A 25072-nucleotide genomic window follows, 5' to 3' on the forward strand; every position below is an offset into this window, starting at 1 on the left:
TTTTGTAGCGCATGTTTAATTTTTCCCTCCACATGATGTTGCAGGGCAGGGACGGCTTGCCTGCTGAAATAAAAGCGGCTGGGCACGTTGTATTGTGGGACTGCCAATGCCATAAAGTTACGGAATGTGTCAGTCTCCACCAGCCTGAATGATAGCATTTCAAGGGCCAGTAGTTTAGCAATGCCAGCATTCAGAGCCTGTGCTCGGGGGTGGTTTGCCGAGTATGGGCGCCTTTTCTCCCATGCCTGTGCTAACGATGGCTGTAGACTGGCCTGGGAGTGTGAGGATGACTGGGAAAGTGGTGCTGTGGGTGGAATTACACTGTGTCTCTGTACAACAGTGCCAGAGATTCTTCCATGGCGATCCTGTGAGGAAGCCGAACCAGCTGTGTGTGAGCTGGAGGAAGAGGCTACAACACGAGCTGAAGAGGTGGTAGGTGGCGCTGTAGGATGGCCTAGGTCTTCAGTGTGTTTTTGTAACTCCACCACGTGCTTGGTCCGCACATGTTTCCACATATTTGTGGTATTGAGGTTGCTGACACTTTTCCCTCTTTTCACCTTCTGATTACACAGCTTGCATTTGACAAAGCAAGTGTCATCTGCAACTGTGTCAAAAAAGGACCAGGCACTGCAAGTCTTGGGAGCGCCCGCTTTGGATTTTGGAAGAGCCATGCTCCTAATGGGTGCCGAAGTGGAGGCTACAGGCAACCAAGTCTGCCCCCTCCCTCTCCCTCCTTTTTGGGCCGTTCGGGGAATCTCTTCCTCAGAGCTGTTCCCACCACCTTCCTGTCCCTCACGCCATGATGGGTCAAGGACCTCATCATCTACACCACCCTCTTCAAACAACTGCTTCTCCTGGGTAGGCTCGACAGCACAGTACGCACCAGAAAGTGGCACCTGAGTCTCATCATCAGATGCGTACTGAGGTGTGCTGCTGACCATAGGCACTGGCCCACCCGCCTCTTCAGATTCAGAGAGACAAAACGGTTGCGCATCACTGCATACTACCTCTTCTTCAAATTCTAGAATTCTGCTTGGCTGGCCCCCTCTTTCCAAGCCAAGAGATTCAGAGAACAGAAGTAGAGATGGCTCCTGTCCAGGGCTCTCTGACTGCCTGGGCAATTTGGCAGGTGGTGAAGAGACAGATGGGTGCTCTTCAGTGCTCAGGACCTGAGAGGATCTGGAACTAATTGAAGTCGATGCGTTAGCTCCCATCCATCCGACAACGGCTTCAATTTGGTCCTCGCGCAGCAGTGGGGTACGGCTAGCTTCTACAAAGCTGCGCATAAAGGACTGTTCCCTGGTAAAACTGGGGGATGCTGAGTCACTGGTGCCCGCAGCAGGCACAGAATCCCCACGTCCTCTCCCTGCAGGCACAGAATCCTCACGTCCTCTCCCTGCAGAAACTCCACGCCCACGCCCACGACCACATGCCTTACTCCCTGCCTTCTTCATCTTGGTAGACTGATAAAGATAGGCAGAAAAGTACTAAGGGCTTAGTGTGCTTATTCCTGAACAGCTGCTAACAGGTATAAGAAACACTAATTTTATAAAGTGTGGACTAGACTTTAATATGAGCTAATGTGGCCTACACAACTGTAAAGTGGAGTGTTTGGTGAACTTTATTTAGGTTTTTTTTTGTCACAAAAAGACACTGGATGTGGCTAAAGATGTAATAACGATAGTATCACAAACTTTTTGTAGCTATTACAATGTAGGAAGGTAACCTACAATGCAATAGATGAGGCTGCAAAAAATAGGCTAATACTAATCTGGCTGGGGCTGCAGGGCCCAATGCTGCAGAAAGGCTCCTCTATCTACTCCTATATAGTGTGTTTGGAATCAATTTAGCTGAATACGGATGGAACCACCACACTAATAGGAGATATCAGGAAAAATTATGAATTGGCAATAAAGGACAATGTATGAGGCAGTGACACACACTGAGTGCACTACAACCAGACGGGGTTGAAGCACACACTACAGGGTGAGCTGCACTCACACACCAGACCTTACAGACAGCGGTGAACAGTACAGATGCAGAGCACTGTGCACTAGCGCTGCAAGACCAAAAAAATTTCTCTATCTACTCCTATATAGTGTGTTTGGAACCAATTTAGCTGAATACGGATGGAACCACCACACTAATAGGAGATATCAGGAAAAATTATGAATTGGCAAAAAAGGACAATGTATGAGGCAGTGACACACACTGAGTGCACTACAACCAGACGTGGTTGAAGCACACACTACAGGGTGAGCTGCACTCACACACCAGACCTTGCAGACAGCGGTGAACAGTACAGATGCAGAGCACTGTGCACTAGTGCTGCAAGACGGAAAAAAAATTCTCTATCTACTCCTATATAGTGTGTTTGGAACCAATTTAGCTGAATACGGATGGAACCACCACACTAATAGGAGATATCAGGAAAAATTATGAATTGGCAAAAAAGGACAATGTATGAGGCAGTGACACACACTGAGTGCACTACAACCAGACTTGGCTGAAGCACACACTACAGGGTGAGCTGCACTCACACACACAGACCTTGCAGACAGCGGTGAACAGCACAGGGAACTGTGCACTAGCGCTGCAAGGCACAGTGATTTAGAAAGTAGCTTGGGTAAAGCAGTATAGAGCAAATAGGTAGCTAAAACTGTCCCTCAGAACAACAGCGTCCTATCCCTAACTGAATTCACAGCAGAGTGAGCTCAAAATGGCGGCGGCGGCTTTTATAGTGCATCATGACATCATTTCAGCAGCCAATCACAGCCATGCCATTAGTTAAGATGCCTACATGCCTAACAGGATGTGCCCACACTTCTTAGGATCCTCATTGGCTGAATAAAATGAAAATGGCTCATTGCATTATGGGAACTTCCGATTCCGGTATACGATATTGCAAAAGTATCGGAATTAAGTATCGGAATTCCGATACCGTGAATATCGGCCGATACCCGATATTTCAGTATCAGAATGCTCAACACTAGTTATAACATCACTCTATGCATTATCCATAAATGCTGACATTAACCCAATATTGTAACAATATCCTTGTTTTACCTTAACCATATTTGCTATCTCTCCCAAAACATCCAGGAGGCTTTGCAAAATTGGAAGGTTCCCCAGAGGAGTGAAAAAAATCTCCCAATCACCACCAAAGCCTCCTGATAAAGCATCACTTCCAGAAGGAAGCATGGAGTAAGCAAGGAAAAAATATAAGTGGGGTGTGGAAAAGGTGTGGTTGGGCATGTCAGGAATATGGGGTGTGGTGACGGTAAAGAATGTTGTTAGCTAACTACGGGAAGGGCATGCTCAAAAGTATGACCTTACCTCTCCGTCAGGGGCAATATGTTTCATAATGAGTTTAGGGGCATTGCGCCTGTCATGCACAGGCTAGAAAATTGGCTATATTTTCCTTTTTTAAAAATTTCAATGCTCTAAAAGTGATCAGTTACCTTAATATGAATGTAATAAATGAGAATATACATAATCAGGTGGAAAAAAAAATGCTTACTAACCAGAAAAGTAACACTAGCCAGACAAACCACTGAAAAAAGAGAAATGAAACTAAGTGAGCTGCGCCTGTCAGATCAGTTGCCCCTGACGGAGGGTTAATGGCACTTCCCCCCACCAAAATGGCCCATGGCAAATCTACTCAGATTGTGAATATCAGTACAATTGTTTTTTCTTATCAAGAGTTATAATGCTTGGGAACAGTAACAGAGCAAATCAAGATTGCCAGGGAACATTGTCTATCCACAGGGCAGTACTAGTCTGTCTTGGTCACAGTATCTAGAGAGAAACTCTTCTGGCAATAATAGTAATCGTTCAGCTAATGTAAGTTGTACAAGTTAAAATGGCTGTGGAAGCGAGTGACTTTTTTTTGTCTCTCCACTTTGGAACACCTACCGTGGCTTTGCATATACTCAGTCTTTTATGGTAGCACTCAGGCTTACCTCTCATTCTGTTTATTGGGTTAGTTAGGAGTCTAAAATGCCTCCTGGCTCAAAGCTCTTTTCCCAAACCTAATTGCCATTGCAATGCTACTCTAAAGATATTCTCTCCGGTAGCTCTCCTCTGTTATATCACTCATTCACCAAGCTAAGAGTTGCCTTTGTTGAGGCAGCTTCCTTGGGTCTATAGTTTTCTGTATCGGCTACATAGCCTCCCCATGCACTCCATGTGGCCCAGTTACACACTGCTTGTTTTTAGCCCCCTTGTATATTCTGTAATGATGCAGTGTCATCTCATGATAGCAAGAAACATTGCAAGTGTACATTAGCTATATAAAAATATGTCCTGTTAAGTCCAGGCTCGGACTGGCCCAATGGAGAACAGAGGAATTCCCTGGTGGGCCCCTTTGCAAGAGTGAGCCTACAACCTCCCATATTCCAACATGATCAGTGCTTGGCATTTGATGCACTTGATCCACTATATACAGATAGGCCACCTGCCGCAGTATTAATATATATAATAAAAATTGCCATAAAAACCACCTTCTTACAACTAAATGCTTGTCTGTCCTCTAGTATAGATTGATCATTAGTATCATATCATTAAGTGCTTATACAATTATCCATCTATATTCATCATCTACATAGACCCTTAGTGTAGACAATGTAGATATGAAGCTCAAAACTTACAAATAGCCATTTGCAAGGGGAAAAGTGTATCCTGTAAGGTGGGGAGTGCTTCATTCTGTACTCCCTGCTGATCAGCTGTTTCCAGTGCCAGTACTGGCTGGAACTGACCAGTTACGGGGCTACACAGAACAGTGGCCTCAGCCGAGTACTACACATCCTTCCCTAAGTCAAATCAATTGGGGATGGACGTGCAGTAGCTGGCTGTGGCCACGATACATTAGACGGCGCTGTGCTGTGCAGCTCCGCAACTGATCAGTTCACGGCCGACACCGGGAACAGGTGATCGGTGAGGGTGCGAGGTATTGCACCCCCACCAGTCAGGCATTGATGACCTATCCTAAAGTTAGGCTATCAATGTTAAAGTAGTGGACAACCTCTTTGAACTCTATAAAGAACATAGAATAAAAAAAACATTGTCAACATTTCTAATAACTATATGTAAGAAAAAAACCTGATTTAAACAATAAATAATTTTCTGATGAACATTCCTGATGCAGACATTAGATTTGTTGTCATTCCATTTGTATTGTACTTACAAAAGTCAAATCCTCACTTTACTTTAGAAAAGTCAGCAATTGTGTCTAAGAGAGCGCCGTATTGTTTCAAATGCAACAATGTACTCTCCTGCCTTGTAATAGAAGTTCATGATACAAAAACAATATTTTTCACAAAATTACTCCAGGATTCTATCGGTTACTATGAGCACTCCATTTTTTAAATTTATTAGCACTGTTTATTGAGAAGCGCACCATGTACTGTAGATATGTGAAATTTGCCTGCCTCACAAGACTCATTGAAAAGTTGTCTTATAGATATAATTTGGGAATTGGGATCCTATCCCTTAATGTTACCGACTTACTAAATTTACAGCATGCTTTTTTATGTGACATCTCATCCAACATGGCTTCAGGGAGAATTTGTCCCAAAGCGCCATTATACGAGAGATGTTGCACAGTCAGCATGAGGATGCAAGTGTGACTTTTCATCCTTGTGTGACTGGGGGAAGTAAGTATATAAAGGTCATATTCGCACTTTAAGCATTCCTGGATTTGTTGGGTTTGACCAGCTGAAGAGACTTTATAGATCTGACCGGACTGATATTCGCAACCGGATTGACAGGCCATGACTAAAGTGAACACGAACTTAAAAGTACAGGGGTTCATACCAGACTCTGATGCTAAACTCCGAACATGGACTTCTCTCGAAAGTCCGTTTTAATGTTCGGAGTTCCGGGGAAAGTCCGGGGACGAGTGAGATTTTCCAGCACCAAAGTTCGGGTCTCCATTGTTTCCAATGGGTTTCTGGTTCTGGTTCAAGTTCAGGTAAAGTTGTGGTACCGGAACCAAACGTTGTCTAAAGTTTGGGTCAAATACCAGAACCCGAACTTTCACGGGTCTGCTCATCCCTACCCATGACTGAAAACGACAAGAAGTTTCTGTTCCAAGCATGAATCTGGGGATGCATCTGCCTTTGATTGCGCTTGTAAGTGCAGCATACTGTGGAGGTGTAATCTGTGCCTTAACAACAAGTACAGTCAACTTGATGGAGCTTCTGTCACTCGTTGCCTGAATGCTTACGATTCTGTACCTGCCCTGAGCAACTATGAATCGTGTAACTTTTTGAATGGGAAGCTTTAGCAGAGTAAAGTTGATTGTTGGTGCCGGTCTTCTTTCCGCTACTTAGAACCTTCGAACCACCAGCGCATCCAGGAAATGGCCAAGAGTTTTCTTCCATGCCCATGGTTAACCTTTACAAAGATAAGTATGTCCATTGTGATCTCAGATATCCAATATTTAAAGGCCTGCCATACTCACAAAATAACTGCGGGAGGGTTTAGGAAAATAAGTAACTTCCTTGGAGACTGCCTATGTGAGCTGCTTATGAGTATAAACAAAACAAATTGGAAGAGAAAAGAGCTACACAAAAATTAGGCTAACATCCAAAAAGCGATTTAGAAAAACAGCAAAGTGTTTGTTATATTTCAAAAAATTGTTTTCCAAAAATATAATCATGACATATCATGCTACAAAAACATTAAAAAGCCACTTAAAACCATGCAATGAAAACACGTGGTCTGTATAGTAATAGAATACAGACCAGCAAGCAAGTGGCTGATGCCGAACACAATTGACATAATAAATACCGTATTTTTCGGACTATAAGACGCACTTTTTTCCTCCAAAATTTTGGAGGAAAGTGGGGGGTGCGTCTTATAGCCCGAATACTATATACATTTATATACTGTATGACTGTGCGTGGTGGTAGGTGTGGGGGAGTGGCAGCTGGGGATCATCATGGCACAGGAGGCCGCAGCCCCCTGCTGCAACCTACGCTGTGCCCGCTACTAAAGAAAATGAATATTCCCTGCTCCCCTCGCCCATGGGCATGGAGAGCAATGAATATTCATTTTCCTTCCTAGCTGGCACACTGTAGCCGCAGCGCGGCTCCTGCTACGCTCTGAGGTCTGTGTGGCCGCTATTAAAGCTCATGAATATTCGCTACAACCCACTCCCATGCGTTGTAGTGAATAGTGAATGTTCATGGTCTTTAATAGCAGGCACAGGGGGAACAAGGGGTGCAATGCATACCAGGATGGGGGATCAAGGGGTGCCATGCATACCATGATGGGGTATCAAGGGGTGCCATGCATAACAGGATGGGGGGTCAAGGGGTACCATGCATACCAGGATGGGGGATCAAGGTGTGCCATGAATACCAGGATGGGGAATCAAGGGATGCCATGAATACCAGAATGGGGGATCAAGGGATGCCATGAATACCAGGATGGGGGATCAAGGGGTACCATGCATACCAGGATGGGGACGAGGGCCACGGATACCAGGATGGAGGGGCCATACATACCAGGATGGAGGATATTAACAGAATTGGGGGACATTACCCCAATACCAGTGTCAGCAGCAGACCCCCTCCCCCATAACAGGGCATCATGACCACATTTTTTGCTTAAATTTTTTTTCCTATTTTCCTCATGTAAAACCTAAGTGCGTCTTATAGTCCGAAAAATGCGCTACTTTGCATTTTATTTAATTGATTTTTGGATTTTGGATTTGCATCTAATCATTGTTTACAGCTTTTCTCTTTTTCTTTTTTCTTGAGCTGTAACTTCCCATTTCACTGTCTCTTCTCAGAAACATTTCTCTCTTATCCGCCCCGATTCTTGTTTCTCTGTGCCATTGTTTATTTGATATTATTCATGATATTTTTACCCTATTTAACTTAATTTATGTATCATTGCATCTCTCTTTTATCTGTACTTTTTCACATTTGTGCATATGCCATTATGTAATTTTGGAAACATCATGCTGATTTACATTTTGGCATTAGCCTTTTAAAACCAAAGGAAGGGCAGTACTTTGACAATGTTTACCAATAGCTTTCCTTCACAGGTGGTTTGTCTTCTACTCAGTTCTGAAGGATAACTCTTTATGATTTGGGGGTTTCAGTACATTTTTGAGATGTTTGCCTGATTTTATCAGTGTCCGGCCCAAAGATCTAAACAGCTCATTTACATATTAAGAAAAATGTGGATTTCTCAGAAATAAGACATTGGATCACAGATCTCAAGGTATCCTTTTGCTAAACTATCTTTGACCTCATACCCTTATAGATGACTTAGAAGGGTTGATCCGACTGACAAATTGCCTTTAGCCTCAAAATAAATTATGTATTTGAATTTATTCCATATTTATTCTAGGCACATAGGTACTGTAATTTGGGTCATGTGCTATAATTTGGGTCATGTGCTAATGAATTAGGGTCCATCCCATATTAGAAGTTGTGATGACACAGCATTTAATCTTAATTATCCAGATTTTTTTTTTCAGTAGGCCAGGAGACATATGCTATTGTCTGAATGTTGACTCTCCTTGTAGGTTAGATTGATATTTGTAAATTGGTGAATGGCTGCCGTTTGCCTCTTATATCAGCTCCTTCAGTTTATTGTACTGCTATCTTGGCAAGACAGGAACATAGGGTAATTGAACAATAGATGTTTGTTAATATGTTGATTACACATTGTAGCAGGCTAGCTAGTTTGTTGACCTGCAAAATCGAGGAACACAAACTAGGCAGATTGATTAAATACTCAAACAATCCGAATTAATCTCATCACACCTTCCCCTTGACCTATGGATGATGGCTTGAAGGACAGTTACAAACTATATAAGGTGGATATGCCTCTGTGGCAGATTAAGTTGACAGAACACAGCCAGGAACATGTTATAGGACAGCTGCCAGGACACCATGGCTCCATCAAGGGAGGCACAGATGTGATTCTACAGGATGTCAGGGGACCACAGGCCCAGCTGGAAGAACACAGATCTGCTCCATTGACTATTGCTGAACCCTCAGAGACATCTTGAAGAATCCAGGTTGGGACAATCAAGTCACCTGCCTACATACCTCACTACTCTAAGTTAGCTTCCTAAGCTTTTTGTTACCTCCTCTCTGTGGGTGCCTGCCAAAAGCGAGGTGCCACTGGTTGGGGTAGTCAGCCCTGGTAGCCCCAAAGTTGCAGCGGCTCTAATCCTGGTGAGTCAGTGGAAGTGTAAGACTCTGTAATTTGCACCATCTTGAGTATTTGCTGGGACTGTTATATATGTCATTGTTTGTTAGTGGTTCAATAAATTATTGCCACACTGTTTTAACCTCACCCTGTGTTGTCTGAGTAGTGTTCTGCCCATGGTAAAAGAGAGCAGGCATTCAGTAGGATGAGCCATGGTCTATGTGGTCTTTCTAAAAGACAGACAGGCCAGCGGACGAGAGCACCCATTGACCCCCCAAGTCTCCACAGAAGGCATTCATCGTTATTGCAATACATCTGCCACTTATGATCATAACAACCTGAGAGTCATTATCTAATTCTGTTTTTTTAACATTAACCATACTACGATAGATTTAAAAAAAACTATGACTTTGCAGGGCCTCCAAAAATAATTGTTAGGGAAGTCTTTAGTTGTTTTATACGGTCGCATGACCTGGTAGAAAATACACGTTATCATCATTAAAGTTTATGTGAAGGTAATTATATCTTGACATAACTTCCCTCTTTCTATATACAAATACGCTAGCACATGCATTTCTCTTCCCTACAATGAATTAATGAGCTACAGTTCAGTACAATTTACTACACTTTCTGACCTCTATGTGTTAACACCCAGCTGTTGCCCATCATAGGCTGGGATCACAATGTATTGCATTGATGAGCTGTGATAAGTTTGTAGCCACAGGGTGCTCATTCACACAGACAAACTGTATCTGAAGTTCTTAATTTGCTTCCAAAAATTTAGTAAAAACAAGTTTTCTTATTCTCTTTACTGGGATCTAATCCAATTTTCAGCTGGTAAAAAAAAGTGTAACAGAATACTTGTTTGCTGATCCACAGTCATTTAATAGCCTGTTTACAAAGGCAAACCGCTCTGCAAATATGCACTGAACAATCTCTAATAGATCGTTCTGTGAGCATAGGCTGCCATCGTTCTCGGCAGCACAGGTTCTGTTTACACACAACAATGCACTGCCGAGAATGACGATCTATTAAAAATTGCCCACTTTTACTAAAAGTCTGAATTCTGAATTAATTAAGTGGAATCTGGGATGGAGGCCATCATTTTTGCAGAGCTTATACATTTTTGTGCAATCTGGATTACTAAAATGTAGAAAATTTGGAAGCTGACAAATAAAGTGGTCATAGAAGATGCAGTTTAGGCCTAATTTATAATACAAAATTCAAAATTTTAATGAAATTTCCCTATGTAGTTGCTCAAATGTTGGCTCGCAAGCTATTTCAGTTGGAGTTGTGATCTACCACATGGAAGATGCAATGATAGTCACTACCTACTGAACCTATTTTAGAAAACCTCAGGAGACAAACCCGTGTTAATCCCTGAATTGTGATATCGAGATCACACTTATTGAAAGAATGGAAACCAGGCTGGACTTGGAGGCATCTTGCCTTTACCAAAATAATGCAATCCTATTTCTGTCAGCTGCAATGACAGAACTACCCTGTAAGGAAAAAAAGGTGAAAAAAGGGTTTTGTAGGTAGGGGAAAGTTGTTTCAATACCAGCTTCTACTGAAGATCAACCTTCTATGTATATCCCACCCCGGCAGAACATTCCTCCTTGTCAATTGGGTAGGAGACATTCCCCATTAGCCTATGCTCCCATACTCACCACCTTCTAGATATACTTTTATGTACACCTAGATTATACTGACTAAATGGCCATAAAGCAATATTGATATAAGCTATATTATGTCATAGCTTATAATAGCTCCAGAGACCCACCACACCCGACGCGCGTTTCACTATTATATAGGTAAATTGTGGTATATTTTTCTTATCTCTACAGTCATTTTGTCCTATACATCGATTACTGTTACCTAGTTGGACAGTGAGAAACGATGTGTTGTCAGACTTACTGTTATATAATTATTATACAAATGCAACAATGTATGTATATTTAGAATTAAATATTTGTTACCATGTGGTTGTTAATCAATACACTCGTATGAATTTGTCTGACCCTTGATGCATCCATCTCCTAATTGTTTATCCTTACAAGGCCTTAATGTTTAAATATACTCACTATATACTATTGGTACTATGCAAATTTGATATTGAGTACAGTCCTCTTTATACACCGTCCGGGTTCACCCACCTTGTGCATAATATGTGGTTTGTCTCATTTTTTATGTTGTGTTTTTATATCTTCTTTAATAAAAATTCATTTTTTAATATGGATCTGGTTCATGTATACTGCTCGTTTCTTTGGAGTTCTTAAATAAAAATGCATTTTTTAATATGGATCTGGTTCATGTATACTGCTCGTTTCTTTGGAGTAGAGTAGATATACTTTTAGTAACATATGTTGCTGGATGAAAAATTGTTTAACAAATGATAATGAACTATCATAATACCATCACAGCAACACACATTTTAGTCCACATTGCCTAAAAATAATTTTTCAGCTTGGCCATACATGTTCAGCGACAGCAGGCACTGGATGATCAAATTGGACCAACTTCTTCATCAGGAGAACAACAATATTCATAATACATCATTGTTGTCCTGATGAAGAAGTTGGTCCAACTTCGAAACTCATAGAGAATAAACTGCATGGTCAAATCCCATATGACGTCCTCTGGATTTCTAAAATCTAACATCAGCAGCACAGACTACCATTCCTATCCTTCTACTACTAAGTCTTTCACTATTCAAGAGACCTCTTTTATACTTGCAGCGGTGCTAGGAAGAGCCAGACTAGTCTTCTCTCTGGCTATGGTCACCAAATCAATCTTGCTTTGTGCCTGCATTCTCCACCACCTGTGGTAGATCGCTCACTCAGCTGCACACGAAGGTAGACACAGGTACGCTGTCTGTTTAAATTTATTGCTGTTTATTAAAGTGCAGCATAAATCAACATTGAGTCCATAAAAGTAGAACACGGTCCTTTGGGCAAAACAGGCAAACAAAACAAAATAGTAACACAAAGCACAGTCTTTGTGGTAGCAGAGATCCGCCTGGTCAAAGGGCAGCAACTCCACATGGTTCAGGATAGCTCCACACAAATAGATCTGGAGTTACTTTCTCCAGACCTACTGAAAACTGAATGCCTCAACAGGCCGAGTATTTAAACCCCTGACCACACCCTGGGGTGGAGATATGGTAAATGACCTTTCACCCGCTCTATAGTCGTTCACAAAAAAACTGGCCCATTACAAATGGCTGATTAACCCTCTCAGCACATAACATGCAGAAGAAGACTTCCAGGTTTCACATCACTGAAGCTAATAGCCTCAGTGAAACATATCTCCCCTCCGACACTCTGCCAGTAACTTTGTCACAGAAGATATAGGTGAAGGAGGAAGAGGTACTATGTAGGTGACCAATGGATATATGTTTTAACAAGAGCTTTAATTGCTGACAGTTACTTTATGACCCTGGGCAGGAGAAGTCTGAAGCACAAACAGTTCAGCATACAAGAAAAGACAGCGATGAGGATTTAAGAACACAGTTAGGCTTTCACTTGTGGCTAGAGGTATATATAACAGACAACATACTAAGGAACTAATTAAAAATGTCAGCCTATAGCAACAATTAATATGGTTTAAGTTAGCTTGCAAACTGCCCCTTAGCAAAATGATCACAGCATTCCTTTTTACAATGCATTATTTCACAGCTTTGATCATCTTATAAAATAAATTGATCTGTCTTATCTATTATGCTTTTAAACCTAATTTTAAATGAGGGTATTAGCACCAATAATGGTTCCAGCCAGGGCACTTATCTGCAGACAGCAATTTCAGCAGCGAGACCTCCATCTTTATTAAAAACAATCTTAAGCACTGCTCTTAAGGAAATCTACATTTCATTCCCCTCTAGCTATGTCTGATTTACTTATGCTGAAGTCCTATAGGATATGAAAAAGAATCAAAAATCTCTTCTTCCTGTGCTAAATTTTAATTATACTTGTTAAATCAGATAGGCTGATAGGGACATCTACTTAATTAAACAGAATAAAATCCATTGTTTGAGTGACAAATCGACGCATGCGCACATGCTCGCTCGGCATCATCGACATATTAAAATTACATTTTAGTTATACCCTAATATTCCTTCCTCACTATCAATCATAAAAACGGTTCACTTCCCAATCCTTGTACCTAGATACCTTTGCCAAGGCAAAGAGACTTGTTGACACCCTCATTCCTCCCGGCACACAGGAACTTGAGCAAATATCCCAGTTGCCCAACCTTACCAGTTGAGCTATTTTCTTTCCACCATGGGAAAAAGTCAATTTGTTCTTCAATTAAGTGGGGTTGCCAATAAATCACACAAACATTGTAATCTATCAGTTAATAAACTCGTTCTATAATAGGAGAAATAAGTCCAATGGGTTACGTTACACATTGTGCCATGGTTTGGTGATACTTTCATGCCCCCTGCACCTATCTCCTGGCTCCAGGTTATTATCCAACTGGTGAGGCCAAATGACATCAACACATACAACTCACAAGCCTAACCTAAAACAGAGGCTAATATTCCTTGACTTCCTTTAATATCATCTTGTATTTTATTTTTCTGATCTTTATTTTTAAGTGTTTAATATTAACCTATGCTCTTTTAGATTTACATTTGGCACCATCTTTGTAGGACCTGCTAATATTATTGACCTTGGCTCCATCGTATAGCTACACCTCGAATCTTCCTTGGAACACTCAGTAAAACTCACACTTCTTAATTTTAACTCTATAATCTGGTTAAGTTCGACCTGTAAACAAGTCCTATCACATGCTTCCTGTGCATATATGTGATACGTCCAAGGGCGGGGAGAGTGATTGGCCGCCATGATCACGGGATGTAACAACGTCACGCCAGCCCTGGGAGAGACAGTACAGACACCACTCGAACAGCGGCAGGACCGCAGGTGAGTGTAAGTGTTATTATTTTACTGGGTCCAAACATGAATTGAGAAGGGGTTGTCCGAGTAATGGACAACCCCTTTAAGGTCTCAGAATATCTAAGTCTAATTTTAAGAAACTATATTCTATAGTTTATAAAATGGTTCAAAATAAGGGTTTTCTATTTAAAACAATCTGGAATACCTGATCTGTTAAGAATACAGATGGTGAAAAAAAAATATTATTTTTGAGATTGACGGCCAGTCTGAGAAATTCACATCTTGAAGTTTCAAAAAAACGTAGCTCTTCTAAAACTATGGTAGTTTATATTTTCCAGGTTCCAGGTATGATACTTAAAGAGAATCTGTTAGCTGGATTTCACTGTATAGTTGTATATGCTCGTAGCTCTATCAAGGACAAGTCCAGCAATACTCCTCCAAAGCTGCATTAAAGGGTTTTTCTGATCTTAGACTACAAGTCTGCAGTTACTGTATATGACCAAAGACTTGTGAATCTTCCCAGTGTGGCAACCATAGGCTGTGAGGACTCTCCGATACAGGTGGCCATGGATTGGCTAATATACTATTTGCATTCTTCTGGCCATATTTCAACTAGACTGTGTCCTGCGTCGCTCAATACACTTGCATAGAGCGAAGCTGTAACCGACTGGTCAGCAAATGCCCACATGTATACAAATTGCATATTTCCGCTGCCGGCACCAGAGAATCTTCACAGTGCACAGTGTGCATGATGTGAGGATTCACAAGTCTGCAGTCATATAGAGTGATTGCAGACTTGTAGCCTGAGGCCGGAAAAACCTTTTTAAGCATCTAATTTAGCCAATTAAAAAATACCCTCATGCTCTGTACTAATGAGGACTAACAATGACTGAAACAACTGTCTACAAATGGGTTTGTGATCTAGTTAAAATGAGATGGGTTTCTTCCTTTTGAAGGAGAGCTAATTAGCATACTTATTTCCCATGAACCATTGCCTAGAAGCAAGTCTCCATACACAAGCAGGATCTTTTAATAAAAAAACAGTACCTCCCAGAAGCTTAAAGTTGAAATAGTAAGCGCAAGTACTCTGAAAAATCTTTTTTTAACTAAAGCTATCCACTTTTTCAATTTTCCCTTGATAAAGCCGTATATACTCCACTTGAAACGCGCGTCAGGAGGCGGTAAATATCCACTTGACATCCGGGGTGTTGCGCTCATCCAGGGTAAGCAATGCTGCTTTTCATGCGTATTGTTCGGATGTTTTTGTGCTGATAGGGATGTCCGCTCCAGGTTCTATTTTTGTGCTGCCATTATGGCCAATTAATGATAAATACACTGGCCATCTACCACTAGGCTGTGTTAGGTTTTTTAGCTCTATATGAAGCCTGAGCCTGGAGCTCTCCCTAGCACTTATTTTATGTGGTATCATACATCTCCCTGGTAGTGTTCGCACCCTTGCTGCTATCCTCCATATTCCTCCCACCCATGTCTCCCCCTTTTTTATATTTATATGTATTGATCAAATGTATGTACTAATAAAGTTATATTTATCTTTATATATAATCAGAAAAACTCCGTGTTCTCTGTTCATTCCATTTTTTCAATAAGTTGGAACTGCCTTTAAAGACTTGGCCCTATACTAAATGCTAAGAGATTTAAAAGTTAGAAAAAAAAGGTTCATTAACTGTCAAATTCAACGTAAAGATTGAGCAGAAGTATGAAAAAGTGACTCCCCTTGGCTGCAAAGACGATATTTAGATTCTCCGAGCCAAGGCTTCTGAAGAAGTTGAATGACGTGGTGATCTTTTGACTTTCTAGGAAATAAATGTAGGCAAAATATCATTTAGCTAAACTCACTTATTCTTGTTTTATCATTTAAAACTGAAATACTAAGTCTTCTGAAAGTCATTGACTCATATTTTTTCTACAATTCATATCAAGGAAAGAGGTTAACCCGAAAGGTGAACGTAGTAGGTCCATCTCAAGAAGCTGAGTGGAGTAATTCCTGCTGTAATCCTCTACAGCTGTATTTTGAAGATTTCATTCTCTGTGTATATAAGGTCGATTGTAGCAGAGAACATTTTCTGAAGGGTACAGCATGCACTCTCAAATCACTGCCGAGCCTGATAGATACTGAAGGGTCAGCTGAGTTATTTGACAAGTGTTATATCTGGTATAACAGGCAGAGACACAACCTTAACACTCATTTCTGCTGTGCCATTTTGAACCTCTCTCTTGTGGCAAATCCGTATATTTCTGTAATGTGAAGCATGATGGGTCCCTGCAGAAATATAAATTTCAAGTTGTGGAATAACAGTGAGGAAAAGGGATCAGTTGCCATCCTAAACACTTAGATAATCCCTCACTAAGCTCTGCTCTCTTGGGGATTAACGACTCACTGGGTGGGTAAAATGGGAATTAATAGAATAATACTAATATTTATATACCCTGCTGCTTTATATCAGCAATTGTCATTTCCAGGAAAAGCTTGTATTGTCTTGTTCCTGGTAGTTTTGTTACTAGGAACACAAGAAAAAACAATTTAAGGGTTCTTTGAAAAACATGGTCTTAAAAATAAGAGTATTATTATTATTATTATTATTATTATTATTATTAATAATAATAATTGGTGCCTGGTATCATTTTACAAAAATCTACATTTATACATGTAAAATTAGTCACAACCATTTTTCATGGCTTTTTCATTATGGCATCTGTTAATGTTACCTTTAATCTTCTTTATATTAATTCTTGGGATTCAGATAAATATTGCAAGATGACAAATAAAATAAAAATATGGCTTAGCACCTAGGTTAAAAAGAAATCCTACAAAAAACCTTAAAGTTGTCGATCTTTTTTGCACTGTGATATTTAAAATTTATTCTTAAATACTGTATTTTGAGGATTGTAATCCAAATTTTTGGGGGAAAACAGGAAAAATGTTTTTTAATAAAATAATTGTGCAACTTATAGTCCACTTTTATGGTAGCTTACCAGGGTGAAGCTGTGGTGGAGAGGGGTCCCAAGAGGCAGGGTTACTGTTGCAGAAAGCTGGCGGCGGCGGCAGGAGTGGGGCAATGGTGCAGGCCCTGTGCTGAGAGGAGTGGGTGTTCAGCGGTGCGAGACTGCAGCGGGACCCAGGCTTTTACAAAATTTTGGGAGACCCCACCCTTCCTATCCTTGTCACTGTGGTGGACTTTAGGAAAATGGCCACCGAGAGCATGCTCAGATGGAGATCTCGGGAGACGAGATCTAGGGAGTCGAGATGCCCATCTGCGCATGCAAACATTCCTGGACTCTATTGTAGTGAAAAGGAAGGGAAGTTCAGGAACTCCCAATATTTTCTGAAAAGCCCCTGCCTGAAGCAGCCTCGCACCGCCGAACACCTCCTCCTCCCAGCCCGGGGCTTGTACCATCGCCCCACTCCGTCCTCCACCACCAGCTTCCAGTAGCAGCAACCCTGTCTCCTGGGACTCCACTCCACTACAGCCGCCCCCCCGATAGGCTAACTTTGGATTATATGACGCACCCCCATTTCCCCCCCAAAGTTTGAGGGGAAAAAAGTGTGTTTTATAATTTGAAAAATACAGTAATTTAAATAATTTTTGTGTATACAGTTTTTAAAGTATTTTATACAGTCCAATACATTCTAAAGGAAATAATGACATGAAAAAAAGACAGATTAATAACATATCGTAACATGAAGTCACAAGAAAAATATTAAGGCTTGGGTGCTCCTAATTGGGGAAATCCAGATGGGATACAAAGTAGATCTAGTGGGATATAGACTAAATGAGTATTTTATTGTTAAGAAGTTACTGAAAAGTAGTAAAAAGCAAGAACAAACAGGCATAAAGTTAAAGGCATAAAGGCAGTGCAAGCAGGGATTTGGGATGGACATCAGTTGGACTTGGAGGTGGAGTGGCAAGATCACTCTCATTGAATGAAATGCCCATGGGGCTGCAAAAAAGATAGAAAAAGTAGATAACATTGCAGTGATCATCAAAGTCCCCAAAATTGTCACAAACCAAATGCTAAGTATGCAGAGATATTAATATTTTCCTAGCAAATACCATCTATCTTTTGTGCATGATGGTTACGCAAATTCCTTCCAATGACATTTGGATTTCATCTTGTTGATCCGTTCCTTCTAAAGGGGATAAACAGATGCCTATTCCCCTCTCCTATTTAAAAAAAAACTTGACCAAACCACACATGCATGTTTATGGTGAACCTGAGAGGAACAGCAGGTAGCTAAATAAGGGTTTAAACCCCTACTATATAAAGTATATAGATTTTTTTTTTTTTTTTTAAAAAACATCATTTGGTTGCTGGGCTTTTGGCTTTAAAGAACACCTCAAGAATTCTTCAAAAATGCCATGTGCAAGTAGTTTCTAAGTGACATAATAGAATTACTATGCATTTTAAAATGTACTTTCAAAAAAATTAATTCACAATATGAGCTTGGCATGCTATCAATGGGGTTTTTAATGGTTGTCTGAACAATGTTTTATCACCTTGAATGTACTTGGGCAAATCATCAAGATCCGCCTCTGGCAGCTTCCTGTGGAATTGATGACCAGTGATGTCCCTGATGTGCTCATTGGGAGAGGAGTCTGCAGATGCTACAGGCAATGATAGCACGGTTAGGCTATGTAGGCTGCTCACATAGCCATGAGTAGAACACGGCCTGTTGTCATGTTGAAAAACGACTCCTGGGACACTTTGGCTAAATGACCGTTCCACTGGTTTCATGACCAAATTAATGTAATACCAAATCAATGTAATGACAAAATTAAAGAGTTAGTGTATATGGAATGAAGACCAGAGAGGTCTGGCTAACATACATTATGCCATCCCACACCTTTATCCTGAGAGCAGAACCGGTGTGAAATTCCTTTGTGAAGGCCTCTTCATAGTGTTGCTCAAGTGGTCTTCAAACCAATCGCTGGCTATCATTGCATATAAGAAAAAGCAAGACTCATCCCTGAAGAGCACAGATCTCCTTTACAGCCTTTATTGCTGTCTTGCTCTGCACCATGATAGCCTTTGAGAGTGCTGATCTGAGGTCAAAGGAACATCTGTAGCTCAATGTTATGAAAAAAATCTATTCCTTCCAGGATTATGTATGGGGCGGCCTTATGTATGGTCGCTGCATCCCTCTAGTCTTCATTCCAGGTACACTAACAGCTTGTCGTTACGTTGATTTGGTGGTGGAACCAGTGGTACGACCATTCCTCCAAATTATAAAGATGACCACGGCACAACTGTAAAATGGTGCAAAAGTCAGATCCAATCCTCCTCAATGATACATAATAAAATTTGGCACTCAAAGTAGATGAAACTAAATAACTGATTTAATATCCAATCCAACAATAAAGATTCACAAACGTTTCGGTCTACATTAGACCTTCCTCAGTGTGCCTATTGTCCAATTGAAAAGATATCAGATTATCCCCTGGGTCACTAGGAAGTGCTGAACATGGTGTCCACCTGAAAACATCATCTGTTGGTGGCTCTTGATGATTGGTGTTGTGGAGCACTGCTTTAAGCAAAGAGAAAATACCCAAGACTGATAGCTAAAAAGGAAGTGTTCAGGAGCAAGTTAAAGGGTTTGTCCAGACTTGTTGCTCAAGTCTGTTGTCACCTTGTGTGACTGCAGACTTGTGAATCCTCACAGCGCACACAGTGTATGCTATCAGGACTCTCTGGTGCTTGCACCGGGAGCGGGCAACATTTCGACTAGACATATGTGACCTTGCCAAACACACTTGTATTGCGATCACGTCTAGTCTGCATGTGACCCATGTAAGCATACTACATACTTGCAGTCATGCATTTGCCCATTTCCAGCACTGGAGAATCCTGACAGTGCACACTGTGCACGCTGTGAGGATGCACAAGTCTGTAGTCACATTGATTGACTGCAGATGTGAGCTCCAAGCCTTGAAACCCTTTTATATTCTCAATACTTTATTTTCATTTTTTTAGAATGTTACATAGTATAGTTGAAAAAAAATTATCTGGGGGAAGAAAGAAGATGCTGGTTATGTAGGAGGGTGTAAATCTCAAAACTTTGTTGTCACTATATGCCTGATATCCATAAGAGAGGTTCAATGACTGATTTTCTTACTTAGTGATTGGTTGGGGCTTCAGGACTTAATAAGGCTTTCCATAAGTTGGCCAACTTTCACCTACCTAGGAAATAAAACTGTAAAAAATGCTGTAACCCATTCTACCATGTCCTATCAAAAGTTTTAGGCATATATGAGTGATAAGTATATAAGAGGTGACTATTGTAAAAATGAAAAACTCGTGAAAGGAAAATACATTGACGTAAAAAGTTTCTTTTATAACTTTGGTTTATTATGATTGGCTTGTTATGACTTGTAATTCTTTATTAAATTCTCGTTTTAGTGTGAGCTAAGCTGTTCCATAAGGGACCTTCATCAAACTCAGTAGATTTCTTTAATTATAAAATGCTTAAAATAGGAATGAAATTGTAAAACCTTTTTTTTTTTAATCTAACTATTCAAAACACTGAAACTTGGTCAAACTGCAAATTTCTCGCCCCCTCTAGTAAGAACTCTCTGTGCTACATTTGCTAGTCCTAATATTGGCAACATGAATTTTTCCCTCCGGCACATTGATGGCAACCAGTGCAAGGAATCCTTGACAAAAAATGTGAATATTTATGCACATTTCAGTGCAAATTTACTTAACTGCTTTTCCCTGGTGAGGTTGAATAGTTGAAGCTTGGAAAATGTCACACTTGAGCTGCGATAATCACTTCAATTAAAGGGAAAAAAAATGTTTCAAGGGATAGCCTATGAATATGATGAGTATGTTCAGAGCGAGAGTTTGGGTCAATGTATTTTTAATGGTGGATTAGAAATTGTAAACACAGATATAGATATTTTTTTTAAGATTTCATATATTCTATAAAAATGTAAAATGAAAGATATATTAAATAAAACAAAAATTAAACAAAAAAGCATAAAAAAATTATTTTAATAAGTCACAAAGACAAAAAATCTTCAGGGTTCTTTACACATTTACATTTAGGTTGTATGCTATGTATTTTACTTTTTTACCTAAATATATTATATTTATTGGATGACCTAAATATTGTTCATGTTAAAATTTTTTATAACTACACTTAGAACAGATACCAAAGATCCAAATGGACTGACAACAACCAAGGGAAGGGTCTTGTATTGTATCTTTTTAATCCTTTATGTAATAGGCCATGTCCTTGGGAATAAATGTTCTTGATATATGATAATTACTAGCAATGAGAAAATTTGCCAAAATTCAAATTTGCCAATTTGCTCGAATTTGGCCAGGAAATGTAATATACAGTACAGACCAAAAGTTTGGACACACCTTCTCATTTAAAGATTTTTCTGTATTTTCATGACTATGAAAATTGTACATTCACACTGAAGGCATCAAAACAATGAATTAACACATGTGGAATTATATACTTAACAAAATAGTGTGAAACAACTGAAAATATGTCTTATATTCTAGGTTCTTCAAAGTGGCACTTGGCACTAGATGGGAGGGGTAAGCACTGGTCAGGCCCCACTACAAACTGAAGACAACAAGGTAGACAAACAAAGGGGATCAACTTAGCTTGAGAAGACACCAGAGGAGTAACGCCAACTGTCCTACAAGTGCACCAGAGAAGAAATTATCCGACTGCTAGTGCTCCAAGCCTGTGCATAGAAGTATCACCAGCGATTCCCTGGAGCAACCTGAGTGTTTTTAACTCCCAGGCAAGGGTGTGTCAATCAGCAGCAGGAGGGAGGTCGCCGCTGCGTCCTAAAGGCAGAAGGATTAAGAAGGCATTTGTAATGCCAAGTGCAGTGACCTTCTACGGCCAGATCCAGAGCGACTGTCTTTTACATCTGACACACCCGTGACAGCAGGTCCAAACTGAGCGCTGGCCCATGCTTGGCCTCTATAACACTTCAGAAGCACAGGGGGGCTGAAAGCGGGTAGGTCCACCAATTTGGCTTGCTTCACAGTGGCACTTTCAGGCTTTAAAACATAGAACCTACAAGCTTCATGTGCTCCTTGCCTAGATAACCAGCCACTCTGAGACTGCAGAGGTGGTTGGCTACCTAGGCAATGGGTAATAACTAGTGTTGAGCAAGCATGCTCGACAATGCTCGGTACTCGCCCAAGCATCTCACTACTCGGGATGTTCGGCGAGCACCGAGCATTTTCGGGTTCCTCGGGCGGGAGCTTGGGTCTCCACTCTGCACGTTTGGCGCTCTTTACAGAGCCAATGAAGATGCAGGGATTGCAGCCAGTCACTGTAATGCCGCAGCCATGTTGGTTGTGGGCATTACAGTGATTGGCTGGCCGCACAGCGTCACCTTGAGTATTTAAAACCGGGCACCACCATCTTGGACACAGTCGCTCCTGATCAGACGGTGTAGGGAGAATGCTGCTGAGCTACGGAGAGATTTATACTGCGAAATAGGTAGTGTATGGTCTCTAAAGCCTGCAAAATCTTCTCAGGACTAATATCCATCCCAGATACCAGGCAGGCAGGCTGTATAGGAGATGCAGCGGTTATACCAACAAACACTGCATTACAGTCCTGTGTGCTGCTTTTCAAATTGCTAGACTTAGCCCCAGGTCTCAGGGGCCAGGAAAAATCCTTTTTTTTCATCTAAATCCTCTTTTTTTTCCTCCGACTATACAAATACCTGTGTTATTAACCTTTTGGTATTCCCCCCCACCCCCAAAAAAAATTGAGTGTGTCTGTGAGCTTTCAGACACAAATATATCTGTTTAAAAGAGTCTGGTGTAGGCCTGATAACTAGTGTTGAGCCACCCCCGTAGTGTTCGAGTTCGGTTCGGTTCGTCGAACACCCGTGTGTTCGCCGAACTGTTCGTCGAACTGTTCGTCGAACACCTTCGAACACCGTTAAAACCAATGGCAGGCAAACAAAAACACATAGAAACACATAGAAAACACCTTCAAAGGAGTCCAGAAGCTGACAAACTGCTCAGAAGACATAACTAACACATGGAAAAGTGACAAGTACATATAGTCATGCGAAAAGAAAAGAGGTGGAGGAGTAAAAGGAGGGGGAGACACAGATATAGGCATGTCATGCCCTTCTAAAATCCAAAAAGTGAGAAGCCGACACGGCCAGTCCGTTCCTGCCCGTGCCACCTCCGTGTCGCCGGGTTTGTGCCAGAGCCGCGGTGGACCCTGACGGCCAGCCCCCCTCTCCCAATACTGGTGCCTGTCCGCTGGTGGGTCGAGCGAGCCCCCCTGTGGTGGAGGCAGCTCTAAGCTTTTTAATTTAAATTGTCTCTCTAATTTGAATGAATACACTTTAAATCCATTTACAAGGATCTATTGGAGGGCAAGTCTCATGCCAGCAGCCGCGTAATTCCAGCTCCAGTAGCGTCCACTAAAGCTGCTGCAGTTAAAAAGCTTTTATAAGGATCGAGCTCGGCTGTCCACCGCAAGGCATCCTACTGCCAGTCCCAGCCCCTATGCCTTGGGGTGCCTCCTGATGCTCTTCACTGAGTATCCCGTGGTCCCGAAGCATTTCCTTTGAAAAAATGAAGTGTCCAAACTACAGGTGGTGTAGCTTGCTTAACAGCCGGGATAATCCGCTGACTAGCAGACCCTGCTACTAGGCACAAAGTATTTCCTGGGCTAGATGCAGTTAAAAATTTGTAATTAGATACTCTCGTTGGATGCTGAGAAAGCATTCCATAGAGTCTCCTGGCACGCCATATATGATTCTCTTAAAAAGCTTGGGGTAGGGGTCTAGGGGACCCTTTTATAGCCAAAATCACGGCCCTGTATCGCAATACGTCACCTAGGCTGAAGATAAATGGAACTGTAGCACCCTGAGGGCTCGGTTGCTACAGAGGTATTGCACCTCACCCAGAGGTGTGATATCTCACTCTCAGGTAAGGATGTAGTGTGGATCAGGACCCGACACCTGCATGCATTACACCACATTGCCGTGGGGCAGGGCGACCAATATGCCCCTGAGATGGGCACGACAGTCCCTGTCCCTGGCTGGAGTGGGGGGAGGGAACACTGAGGAAGGGGAACCCTGTAGTGCAGGAGCAGGGAGGAAGCAGTTCCTGGGTGCATTGAGAAGGGAGTATAAAAGGTGGGCACCATCTTAGTTCAGTGCAGAGAAGTCTGAGCAGAAGTGGCAGGGAGCAGGGGCTCTGCATGAGCTCTGCTCCGGAGGCGGGCCTAGTAACAGAGGCCCAGGCCTGGAAGAGGGAGAAGGAAGGAAGAGGAGCGGAGAAGGCTCCAGGAACGAGGAACGAAGGGATCTCAGGGGTGCGGACGGGCGAGTCGCCACCGCACGCCAGAATCCACCTGCGTGGAGGGGTCAGGCCAAAGGGGGAGACCGGTCCCCGAAACTAGTGGAGGCAGGAAACGACCCTCAGCTAGAAACAGGAGGCTGTGACATTTTATGTGGCGCATCCCCTCGCTACACCCGCTAGGAAGGCACCACATAGGGTCAGGGAAACTGGCGCCAAGTTTACCAAGAGGAGGCCCGAGGCAGCCGGACAGAAGGGTTGGTAAGAAAGGCCAGACAAAGGACACACAAAGGGGGTCCTGTGAAGCGCTCCAAAGTTATCTGGGAGTTGTCTGAGCCCCTCACCAGGTGAGCACAGTACGACGTGGGCAGCCGTTACCTGCAGACGTGGTCTGGATAATAAGAACTGTGAGTAAAGGCCCTGGACTGCATCACTGACTCCGTGTCATTACTGCTGCTGCCCTGCACCATCACCCCCATCCTCCGCATACACTGCCCTGAGGCTATACTCCTCCCGTGGGGAGTTATGCTACGCTCTGCTGCACCCACAACACCAGCCTCAGTGGTCTGCCCTGGAGCGGCGGTTCACTCTGACCGCAATCCACGGGTGGCGTAGTCGGACATTTAAACATCAAAACCACATAAATAGTTCCGCCACTGGTTTGACCACCCTGAGCC

General features: G+C 41.9%; 1 long non-coding RNA gene across 1 annotated transcript in view; it reads left to right on the top strand.

Moving 5' to 3' along the window:
* The window catches only part of LOC141174691 (uncharacterized), a 100234-nt gene that overhangs the window by 43790 nt on the left and 31372 nt on the right, over window positions 1-25072 (top strand). The window contains exon 2 of the long non-coding RNA XR_012252949.1: window positions 21606-22075. This is a non-coding gene — a long non-coding RNA (uncharacterized lncRNA). The remainder of the gene's footprint in view (window positions 1-21605; window positions 22076-25072) is intronic.

The sequence above is a fragment of the Phyllobates terribilis genome, unplaced genomic scaffold, assembly GCF_046119375.1.
Source record: "Phyllobates terribilis strain yellow unplaced genomic scaffold, ASM4611937v1 Scaffold_13__5_contigs__length_258822181, whole genome shotgun sequence".
NCBI lineage: Eukaryota > Metazoa > Chordata > Amphibia > Anura > Dendrobatidae > Phyllobates > Phyllobates terribilis.